Below are 12,320 nucleotides of genomic sequence, written 5' to 3'. Positions count from 1 at the left end.
ATATTTTTTCCTCATTTTTAGGACATGCAATCTTGAATTAGTTACCATGAATAACTTTTGTCAAATATAAAAATCAAAATGCTCAGTGTGGTCAGCCTCTTTGCACATCTTTCTGCAAGTAATCTACATGCTAGCTCAGAAGTTGTAACAATGCACAATTTTTTAAAAATAAGCAAATTGGGACACCAACACCTACTGTAAAATGCTTGTATTTATAGTTAGTCTAACCACCACATTTAGGATGAATACTGTAATCATAGCTATTAGCAATTCAGGGATTTTAGCTCATTTTTCAAGGATGGATTTCTTCCAGAATTTCAGCCTGGACTCAGTGTCCTCCTTAACATTCCCCACAAGTTAGAACATATAGCATAACACTACATCCTGCTCGGAAACCCTGTCAATATCTTTACATCACGTGGTAAGATAAAATTGTCAAGCTCCATCATAAATCAGAATTCTTTGGTGAAATAGTTAATACCCATAAATGTGGTCCTTGGGCAACTGAAGTGAGCATTAGTTTTTTCAATTTCTTCTTACATCCCCACTTCCAAATCTCTTCCTTTGTTCTTAAATTTGGCCGAATGAAATACTTTCAACCCAATTAAAAAGCTTTAAATTTCAGTATTTTTAAATTAAACATTTGTTTCAAAATGATGGAAGTATGATGCATTTTGAAACCATTGAGAAAACAAAAAAAATCCACACCACCAACATTTGTGTTTTCCTTTACAGGGATTTTAAATTTGGCTGTGAAGCTTTTATTTATTTTATATATATATAAAATAAATAAAATAAATAAAAATTACCCACCATGCTCTAAGCCAGGGCTACTCAACACGTGGCCCATGGGCCACATGCAGCCCATTTGTTTGCGGCCCACAGTGAAGTTTGGGTTGATGTGTGTTTTAGTAGTTAAATTCCTGGACTGTCATTGCTCATAAAAAGTGCTGTCGTGTGGAAATGGGGTAAATATTGCATTTTATTAAAATCAGCAGAACTGACTTAAATGGCACCCATGTGTTGTGTAGTCTTGCCTTAATCCTTGTATTCATGCCCGTCAGTGTGAAAGAAACTATTTGTATGTACATGCAACCACACTTAAGTTGTGGCCCTCAGCATGCGCGGTGGGTATCCTTGTAACCCTCAGCATGTGCGGCGGGTAACCACTGGTCTAAGTAGTCATCTGTTGCAATTTGGCTAGGGATATTGAACAAGATTATTCAAAGTATTATGGTTTAGAGCAGGGCTACTCAACTTTGAGTAGCCCTGCTCTAAACCATAATACTTTGAATAATCTTGTTCAATATCCCTAGCCAAATTGCAACAGATGACTACTTAGACCAGTGGTTTTTAAACTATGGGTCATGACCCAGTACTGTGTTGAGTCAGGCACAGGTCTCGTTGCTGCAAGATGACCAGTGAGGACGCTAAGGCACGCTTCCTGCTTCTCCTGGCACTGAAGACTAATGTGCCCCGGAAGCGGCCAGCATTAGGCCTGACTCCTAGGCGGGGGAGGGGGCAGAATTGCACACAGGGCTCCGTGTATGCCCCTGCCCTGAACACTAGCTCCACACTCCCATTGGCTGGGAACCTGCTGCTGGCTGCGGCACAGCATGGTCTGCAATGTCATGACAGGCAGGAAACCTGCCTTAGCACCCCTTGTTGCACCACTGACCAGGAGGCACATGAGGTGAAGTCCCTCCTAACCCAGCCCTGACCAACCCCCAAACCTGAAGCTATCATCCTCAGCCCCGACCTAGAGCCCACACTCCTCAAATTATGTTGGGTCACTGACATCCATTTTCTTGAACTGGATTACGAAAAAAAAAGTTTGAAAGCCACTGACAGAAGAGAAAAATAACACTTTTTGTAACACCTGTTCTTCTCATCTTCCTAGTGTAAGAGTTGGAAGAACAGTGCAATTCACAGGGCTATCATTCAGGAACAACGTGACTGATCTAAGACCGGATGGCAAGGTAAGCAGGATTATGGAGATCAATACCAGTGTCATGGCCAAATTCCTTTGTGAGCAACAAAGGTGGACAGAACATAATTGCCATGTTAACTGGAAAACTTACTGTTCACTACCTGCCCCTGAATGGCTTTATAGAACTATCAGTTCATGGCTGAGTTTTGTTGGTGATAAAGGAGCAACGATTGCCACCATGTAGATATGGTGCTTTTATTTCTCGAGAGCACTGGAGGATGGTAAAACAATATCAGAGTTCTGTTTGACACCCATAATTAAATTGGTTTCAGGAAGTTCAAGACATTTATTTTATGTATTCATTTAATTTTGCTCCATTCTTGTTTTGATTGCTAAGAAGGAGATATTTTGAAATAAGGTGTTACTGACTCATTTAAGCATAAAAACCTCTCCAGCCACTGTGTATGAGTAAGCAAACTGCTTTTGGACATTGGCCTGTTGATTCATCCTTTCCTTGTTTGAACAGTGGTCAGCACTAGCAAAGCTCTGTTGTGGGGCAACCCCAGACAGATCCATAACCTGTAAGAGTATCATGAGTGCCAACTCTAAACAAAAAGATTAAAGATTTTAGTCTTATGTGATTTCAGTATAAGGTTTGCAGACTATTTTTAGATTAAGCTTTGTAACAGAAGTGTCTGATGAGGTAATTAGTTAAAAAAAGCACTCACCACAAGTAATTATTTAGTTAATATCTTGAGAAACAAGACTTATTACCAGAATAGCAAATATCCTAAGCTTTCTGAGCACTAGGAAATACCTTACATTAGAAAAATTACCAGGGAAACACCATTGCTCTGTAAAAGTACTACACTTTCCTCCAACAATAAAATCCACAAATAATTTTCAAAAGCAGAGTTCATACTGAGCACAGCTGGACAGATACAATTATGTGCTGACTGGGTAAAGTATTTACTTCACATCACTGTTTTATGGCAGCACTTCAATCTATTTTCTATGCCCTTCTCTAGCTAAAAAGAGATGTATTAGTAGTAGTAGCTATAGCGAACACCAAGATGAATTATTGAGGCTCAAATAGAAGCAATAAGAACAAACCCCACCCTGTGACACCCATGCAGATCTTCCATTACCATGAAATTTGAGAGTGTCAGAGGGCAGATTTTGATTTGAGAGAAAAGGGAACAATAAGTTTAAAATGTGTGTTATGGATTAGGTAAGGAGAGAGAAAACAAATTGCTTCTAACGAATGTAATGCTATCATGAAACTTAATTATTCGTAATTACATTTTAAATTCTACTTGAAAATTAGTAATATTGCCCCATTTGGTCACGGATGCAGTTTCAACCCATTTGTTCCATTATCCTTTATTGACAACCTCTAGTAGCGTTAAGGTATGTTCAGAACAGGGAAAGATGGGTAGAACATTTTAGCGAATTTCTAAACAGACCACTTCCAGAAGATCCCCCGGAAATCCAGTCAGCTGAAGACCATCTCTTGGTCGATTGTAGCAAGCCAGGTAAAGAAGAGATAAAGGAAGCAATTTGACTTCTAAGAAGTGGGAAAGCTGCAGGTCCTGATAGAATACCAGCAGAAGCTATAACGGTAGACAGATAAATCAACAGAAATACTCCACAGCTTTATTGATAACATTTGGGAAAAGGAAGAATTACCGAGACACTGGAGGGAAGGATATTTAGTAAAATCGCCAAAGAAAGGTGACCTACAAGAATGCATGAATTATAGAGGAATCATGTTTTTGTCAGTGCCAGGCAAAGTATTAAACAGGGTAATTCTAGAAAGCCTCAAGAAAACTATAGATTCCAAGCTAAAAGATCAACAAGCAGGCTTTCGTCAAAATAGATCTTGCATTGATCAGATAGCCAGACACACTGCACATAATTATTGAAGAATGTTTAGAATGAAGAATGTTTAGAATGGAATGTTTCTTAATACAGGCAGTCCCCGGGTTATGTACAAGATAGGGACTGTAGGTTTGTTCTTAAGTTGAATTTGTATGCAAGTCAGAACTGGTACATATTGTAGGGGAAACTCTAGCCAAACATTTCTCCAGAGCTCAGTTTTATTCTCCCACACTTCACTTCCCTCAGTCCTTTATTCTCAAGCTGAGGTGTCTGCTGAGAAAAGCCGCTCCATGTCTCCCTGGGCCGCCGGGGGGGGGGCGCGCTAGCTTCGCGGCTCCCTGGTCTGCTGGTGGGAAGCAGCTAGTGCGGGGTTTCCTCACCCCGTTTGTAAGTAGGGATCCGATGTAAGTCGGATCCATGTAACCCGGGGACTGCCTGTATATCAACTTTGTGGACTATGAAAAAACATTCGACGGCTTGGATAGGGAAATGTTGTAGAAATTATTACAGCACTATGGGATCCCTCAGAAGCTCGTGAATCTCATAAAAAAGACCTATGAAGATATGAGCTGTAGGGTCTTGCATGAGGGTCACCTTCCAGAACCCTTCAGAATAAAGGCTGGAGTTCGGCAAGGTTGTCTGCTCTCCTGCTTCCTCTTTCTTTTGGCTGTTGATTGGATCATGAGAGAAACAACAGCTAATGAGAGGCATAGAATCCAGTGGACCCTGTTTAAACAGCTAGAAGACCGTGATTTTGCAGATGACCTAGCTCTTCTGTCACAATCAACTTCAAATGCAAAATAAAACAGTGAAGCTGGACAAGATTTCACAGCAGATGGGACTAAAGACCATGATCATGAAAGTGAATGCAGCAAATAACTGCAGCCCAATTTATCCTGAGAGGAACGACACTAGAGGAAGTGGATATCTTCACTTATTTAGGTTGTATTGTAAATAAAGGGGGAAGTATGGATGAAGATATTAAGACCAGAATACAGAAGGCAAGAGGTTCTTTTATTATTTTAAGGAACATATGGAATTCAAGAGATCAAGCTACAGACCAAAATAAGGATTTTCAGCTCAAATGTAAAATCAGTACTTTATATAGCTCAATCATGGCGAATAAGGACAAACAGCAAACGATTGCAAACTTTTATTAATAAATGTTTGCGTAAGATCATTGGCCTGAAGTGGTCTGACAAGGTTACAAACATTAGCTTATGGGAAAGAGCAGGGCAATGCCCTGTAGAGCAAGAGATTTTGAGAAGATGATGGCGATGGATTGGCCATACACTGAGAAAGCCACCAACTAGCATTACTAGACAATCCCGATCCTGGAACCCACAAGGAAAAAGGGGAAGAGGAAGGCCAAAGAATAGTCAGAGAAGAGACCTAGATGTGAATGTGAGGAAAACTGGCAAAAGCTGGAGAGAATTAGAAAAGATGGCACAAGACAGAGAAGCTTGGAAAGAAATTGTTGATTGCCTACTATACTCTCATAGGAGCTAAGGTCAAAGAAGATGTTCAAAAACTGTTAAAAGCAATATCTGATTATAGCATCATCCTCTGAACAAAATGCAACACAGCCAAAAACAAATATACCTGACAAAATCCTGAGAAGCTTAGCACCTCCTGAGCATTTCCAAGGGGGAACAACTCCCCCTGACCCACCCACCCAATTCATACATGCTCTTAACACAATTTGGTTATGACATCTACAACTACTATCAAAAGTCAGTCAGTTCCAAAACAAGCAATATATCAAAAAGCTTAAGCACCTGTCACTTAAAATCTTCTATTAACTCGTTCCCTCTAGACCAGGGGTGGGCAATAATTTTTGATGGGGGAAAGGGGAAATCCAAGATTTTGGAAAATGGTCGAGGGCTGCCCTCTTCCATGACACTAAAGGAAGAGTTGCAGTGTCTGGGATGGAGCTTGGGGTAAGGGATTCAGGTGCAGGAGGGCCTGTGAAGTTTGGGAGAGAGAGTTTGCATGAAGGAGGAAGTTGTGACCTGGAGTACAGGGGTTTGGGTTGTGACCTGGATAGAGGATTGAGGTGCAGTAGTTGGGGTTGTGACATAGGGCAGGAGAGGACAGTGATCTGGGGCAAGGGATTGGAGTGCAGGATCTGGGAGGGGGCATGGGCTCAGGAGAGGGGGGAAGAGGATTTGGGTTATGTGGAGTAGGGGCAGAGGGCTTAGGTGCCAGAGGAACACTCGGGCCAGAAGAATTACCAGTTCAACTCCCTACCAGCAGCCCAGTGTGTTTCTGCGGCAGGAGCTTGCCCCATCCCCATAGAGGCTGCAGGGCCATGTGCTCTGTGAGTAACAGCCTGAGGGGCAGAAGGATTGGTCCTTTGCATGCTGACTGTTCTTGAAACAGGCAGCTCCCATTGGCCAGAAACCAGCCAATGAGATTTTGCTGGGGCAGAAGCTGCTTGTGAAGCACCACTGCTCTCCCCCCCCGTTTACAGTTTGTGAAAAAACAATCGGGCTAGACACAGCTTTTCTGAGTGGCGGGCAGGGGTGGGGCAAGCAGGGGTTTCTGCCTGAGGCTCCCTGCCACGTCTGCGGGCAGGAGGGTGTTTTGCTCAGGTCTACCCTAGTTTTACCACCATATTTATATATACTATTTTCTACTGAGAAAAGCCCACAGAAGAAGCAATCCTTAACACAGGTCAAAAAAGATAAGGAACTCTAAGCATAAAAGTCATCTGTAGGAGGCTAGACCCCAGAAATGACATTTACAAGAGTAATATTTACAATTATGGCTACTGGCTTTCAGTTCTTCAGGACCATGAGAGCAATCCAGATTAAATTCTTATTCTAAATTTTCTTTGCACAGACTGCAGTTCCTTGCACAACATCAGTGGTATGTGAGCAACAACAGGGTCTTGAAGTGCTGAGATGGTAATCCATTCATCTTATGGATGAATGATTCCTTATCCATTAAATCATTCAACTATTTGTTAAGGATTTGTATTGACAAGCTCCAGAGTATGAACCATTCAGCCCTCCATAATTAGATGTATAGTGAAAAAGAGTAAGGCTCAAAAGTAAGGGAGAAACTGATGATTCATCAGAGTGCCAAAACACTGCCTCCTCAATGTCCTGCAAGTACATTTGAATAGTGTACGGCCAAAATGTCTATCACATAAGACTGATCTCTGCACAGCTTCCAAATTAGTAGGTAATTGCCATCCTCAACATACACAGGTCAACATGGAAGTGTGCTGCTGTATCATCACAAAGTACAGTCATGAGTACTTCAATTTCAGAATTAAACTGTTTTAGGAGCACACTTAGTTTAGTTAAAGTTTTGTCTATACCAAGTGGGAGAACCCATTAAAAAAAAAAAAAAAAGGAGAACTCGGGAAAGATGACAACATTAACACTGACAAATGTAGAAGGGATGAGAAGATGGTGAAAGGGAAGTAGGAACACGAAGTGAAAACAACAGCACTGCCCTAAAGTGTTCCATAGTTTTCTACTAAGATCTATGCAAGTCAGTTTAAGGTAAATTACCATTGTACTAGTACAGCCTCTCTCACTTAAACTTCGAGTGAAGAAGAGAAATAAGCCCCTCCCAGCAATTCCCTTGAACTGTCGAGGCTCAGATAAAATCTTTTATTATGAATCATAAAAATTCTGGGTTTTATTGCAAGACTTGCCAAGTACCCAATTATTTGGGTCTCCATTAACCATCCAACAGCTAGTTTATCATACAGCTAGTTGAAATACCGTCTAGTTTTATATTTGGGGCAATTACTTCTTGAATAGTAAGTAGGTTAACATTTTTCAATTTTTCTTGTTGCTTGAAGGTTATGGGACTTCCTGCCTGCAATTTAGCTGAGAGTATTCTGGCATAAAGCTATCTTTCAGTGCGCTATGAAGTGAGAGAGGATAAAGGAACATTTCCAGCAGGACTCCAGCATTTCAGCTGAAGACACTGGTTTCTCTTCACAAACTTTGTCAAGTTTAGCTGTCAAAAAAGTGAAATTAGTAGTACTCCAGCTAATCTATTTTTCAATCACTTAATCTTTTGCTTCCAAGTAATACAAAATGAGTAAGTCAGTTTCCTCCATTTCACCTACTACCTTTGTTGACTTTGTTTTTTAGTTAACAGGAACTAAACAAGGCATCACATTCCACAAAACAAGCAGTGACATTAGCGTGAGCATAACCTGCCTGCTCAAATGTTCTTAGGCTTTGACTTCAAGAGTTTCATTTATTTCTGTCCCACACAATTCTCCTAGCCAACCCATTTTATAAACCACTTATAAAACTCAAAGGGATAAAAAGAAATTCTCCTTGTTATAATTCTCTGTATTTTGTAATAACCTTAGTTTCTGATCTGTGCCTGTGTTCCGACTCTGTATACACAGCAAGACAGCTGCAGGACTTGTTTAACACGACAGCCTGAATATACAGGAACAAAAAACCAACAAGGACAGTTTGTATCTGTTCATTTGACTAGTACCAGCTATTTTACTACCAGCGAACACCTACTTACATATTTTAAACAACGATATGCTGTAACTTCCCATTTGGAGCCTATAATTTTGGCAGCACATCAATCCCAATATAAATAGGGTAACCATATGTCCCAGTCGTATAGGTAGAGTCCCAATAGTCAGCCTTTGTCTTATAGAGGTACCTATTACCTCCCACACCTTGTCCCAATTTTTCACACTTGCTCTCTGGTCACCCTAGAAATAATGATGCTTCATTTGATGCCTAACAATTATGGCTTTATATATCCCATATATAACATTTCCTTGGCTCATCCTACATTGTCTACTATTCAATCTTCTTTCTGCCAATGATGCCAAACACTGAGGCTGCATTTGCTTGCTTCTTACAGCAGTCTTTCAGTTTTGGTTTGTAGAGTCTTGTCCCAGGCATAAAATCTTTCCTGAGCTGGTCAACAGGCCACTACCCTGTATGTTTAAAGCCTTCCTCAATTCAAGAAACAAGTTGGCCATATAATCGACTGCTTTCTTGTAAACTGTCTGCTAATTTATCAAGTGTAAAAGGGTCTAATGTGGAGAACGGGGTATAAGAATATTGGAATCAAAATTGGGAAGATAATGTTGGAGAGGCAACAGAATAAGTTTAAGTTTAAAGGTCCATTTCTTATTTTTAACCAGTAAGACCCGTATCATCAAGACCTGATCAACTTGCTCACACTTTATACTCATTTCCTTACCAGCTTTCATTGTCATTGGCTTGGTCTGTAAACATTTTATATGGCTTGTGAGACTATTAGGATATAAAACATCTGTTTAACTGGTTAATCCACTGAAAGAGGCAAGTGGAAGGGGCCACTCTAGCTTAGCTGGAAAGACCTTCCTACCCACCTGCTGCAGGCATGGGCTGAGTCAGCCTGGTCAGAGCACCCCTGCCTGTGATCCCCCCCTTGCCACAGGCCGTGGGGCTGTACTGGAGCAGCACCCTTCCAGTGGGAAGTTGCGCTAGCTCCATGGGTTAACCTGTTAAACCTTCACATCTCTAGCAGAATATGTCTTCACTGAATGTTTTCAATACATCTATTGCATTTTCACAGCTAACAGAAACTAAATATTCAATTTAATATAAATAGCTAAATTAATGCCCAGTAAGCTTATAACTGATTTAAAGCAAAACACTACTTCCACTTATGCAATTTAAAATGACTAAAAAAAAAAAAAAAAAAAAACTTAGTTTCACAAAACATGTACATTAGACAAAATATATATTTTCCCTTTCTATAAAATAAGGCAAGTAGTTAATATTTAACATGATTGTCACCTGTTTATAAACAACTACTGGGAATGTCAAATAATTATCCTAGTCCCCCAAAGGAAGAAAGGGTCTTGCTTGTCTAAACCCATCATGATGTCCTGTAGAACAATTAAAGTAAGTTCTCAACTGTCAAACCAAACTAGTAAACAGATACATGAACCCGATATTGCATGCTTTCATAAAGGAGTATACAAAGTATGAAGTTAAAAGCAAGTGATATGAGTTAGGATAAGAGTTGGGAATATTCTATATGCAGGACACCTTTTTCAGTATATAAGTGTGGGAATTTTTAAACAAGGATTACAAGGGGAAAGGTACTAGAAACTTTAAGTGATGATGCATTTAATATACCTTGAAATACTAATGATATACCATCATTACTTAGTAAAACAATTTATGCTTTTGCATAAGCGATCACACAAAAATGTGTGTGTCGAAGTATGGATTTTAAAAGGCACTAACCTAGCTTTTTCCACTTTAGTTTTCATATAGATCATTTATTCCATACATATTAAACCAACTTAAATATTTTAAAATGGACTATTTAAAACAAAACCACAATACAAGTTGCATCATTTGGGGGGCGGGAGGGAGGGGGAAATTCACCTCTAGACATTATATAAGGAAAAAAAACCATCATTTACACTGTATGCCTCATTATGCATCATCTCAGTTTTTCCAGCACTTTAAAAGCTAACATTTTATTCCAACATCAAAGACAGGCAACAAATCAATCTTTTAATTTTCCATTTGAGAATGTGATTTTCTTAGAAAGTTGATTTAGTGCAAGTGCACAGTGGCTGACACGTCTGAATTACCTGAGAAGTTCTACCTCCAGGGCTCTGAATTTAGGAAAAAACTTCATTTAGCAAATAAGAAGCCCCATCAGAGTCCCATCACAAAGTTAACTCTGGGGAAATTACATGAAGAGCTCCAATGTGCAACCCCTATATCTTACTTCACTTAAGATTAACATAAATGTTGTTGAGCTTTCAGATGAAGGCCAAGAAAATGAGGTCACAGACATGATCTAGGGGAGCAAGCAAAGGACTAGTAGTCAGAATTCCTAACTGGCTGTGAAGCCATGTCTTCACGTGGTCACAGACAGATCTTAACTTTGCCTCAATTTCCTCACCAGCAACGTGGAAATAGTGACTCTTCTGCCTCACACGACTTTTGTATAATACCATGACTGAAAGCACTGAATATAAATTGCATTGTAAAACTGAATAATAATTTTGAGTATTTGCACAACGTGAAGAGGGGAAAAGTTGGTCCCTCCATTTGCTGCTTCGACCAAGAACCACCATATTTGATTTAAAACAGTAATTTAAGGTCCAAACACTTTTTGCAGGTGCTTTTTTTTTAAGCTATTACATACATGTGCCTTGAAAGCTCTCAGACCGATTAATTCACTTGTGTCCAGGGAAAGATTTGTCTACAAAAAACCAAGCAGCAGCAGCGCTTCTCTGAGTGGGGCAGTACCTGGTTTCATTCAGGCTGCAGATAAACGAGGTAAGGACCCCACCTCCCAGCCCGCAAACGGCAGGACCTAGCTACGACGCTTCGCAGAGTTTTATGGAACACCCCCCTCCCCCATCCCGGCCTCGCAGGGAGAGACCCTGCCGCAGGGCCGGATCTCCGCTGAGGCTCCCGACCAAGAAGGCTAAAGCAGGGCGGGGAAGCAGAGCCGCTTTAGACCGTGACCGGCGGCTGCTCCGCTCCGGGGGGATCCGGTCCCCGAACGAGAGAGTGCGCAGGAGGCGCCCCAGCAAGGCCCGGCCGCTGCAGTGCGGGGCTCTGGGCAGCCGACACAGCTCAGGGCCCCGGCACGACCCCACACCGAGGGACTCGCACTCGCCGCGACCAACAGCGGCTGGCGCCGGGACCCAACTACCCCAGGAGCAGCCGCCTCGGGTAGGAAGATGGCGGCTCCGGCCGCCTCCCCGGTGAAAGGAGGTGGCGGGTCGCAGCCTGGGGAGGAGCCGGAGCGCGGCCGGCCAAAGGGAGGGCGAGAGGCCGGGGAGGCCCTTGAACTCACCTGTCACCAACAGCCACTGCCGCCCGGGCCACCCGCCGCTCGCGTCTCCGCTGAGGCCGGGGCCGCTGCCGGGGTCTCCGCGAGGGCTGGGGCCTCTCACTCCTGCCGGGGTCTCCGCGGGGGTCGGGGCCTCTCGCCGCCGCCGCCGCCACCAGGGCCTCGCTACTGCCGGATCCCAGGAGGAGGAGGATGGAGAGCGGGGCCCGGGGGGGAGGAGGAGGCGGCGGCAGCAGCGGCGGGGGAGGGGAGGCGAGGAGAAGAAGGAGGCGGCGGCGGGGGGACCTGGGGCCCACAACGTCTCGGATCCCAGCAGCAGCAACACCCCGCTCGCATGAGAGACCCGCAGCCCCGCTTCCGGCTCCCGGCGGAAGTCCCGCCTTCGCCAGCGGAAGATATTGGCCGTCGCTAAAGGTTCCCAAGGCCGCGGCAGCCACCGATGATTGGCGAAGCGGGCCACCGCGCGCGGCATGACGTGTTTCGGCACGTGACCCAGGTGCCGTCAGCGGCCCGTGAATGAGCGCGCGTAAAAGGGAGGGCAGCTCCCTTTTCTTCCCCCTCCCCCTCCGGCCGAGCACGCCCAAGAGGAACGGCGTCGCCTTTCTTTCGCTGCCGGTGTGGCCCGAGGATTTAAAGGGGCCGCTAAGGAGCGCGAGCTAGTCAGGGTGTCCCCCGCATGGGGCGCGCT

The 12,320-nt window shown here is 43.1% G+C and overlaps 1 protein-coding gene across 1 annotated transcript in view; it reads right to left on the bottom strand.

Moving 5' to 3' along the window:
• The window catches only part of LARP4B (La ribonucleoprotein 4B), a 111,429-nt gene extending 99,313 nt beyond the window's left edge, over nt 1–12,116 (bottom strand). Inside the window, exon 1 of the mRNA XM_075922717.2 lies at nt 11,636–12,116. The gene's annotated coding sequence lies outside the window, so the exon portion shown is untranslated. The remainder of the gene's footprint in view (nt 1–11,635) is intronic.
• Nucleotides 12,117–12,320: the final 204 nt, after the last annotated feature.

This window comes from Pelodiscus sinensis, chromosome 2, assembly GCF_052426305.1.
Source record: "Pelodiscus sinensis isolate ZL-2025 chromosome 2, ASM5242630v1, whole genome shotgun sequence".
NCBI lineage: Eukaryota > Metazoa > Chordata > Testudines > Trionychidae > Pelodiscus > Pelodiscus sinensis.
The sequence above is the reverse complement of the archived record's forward strand: the minus strand, read 5'-3'. Positions and strand labels throughout refer to the sequence as shown.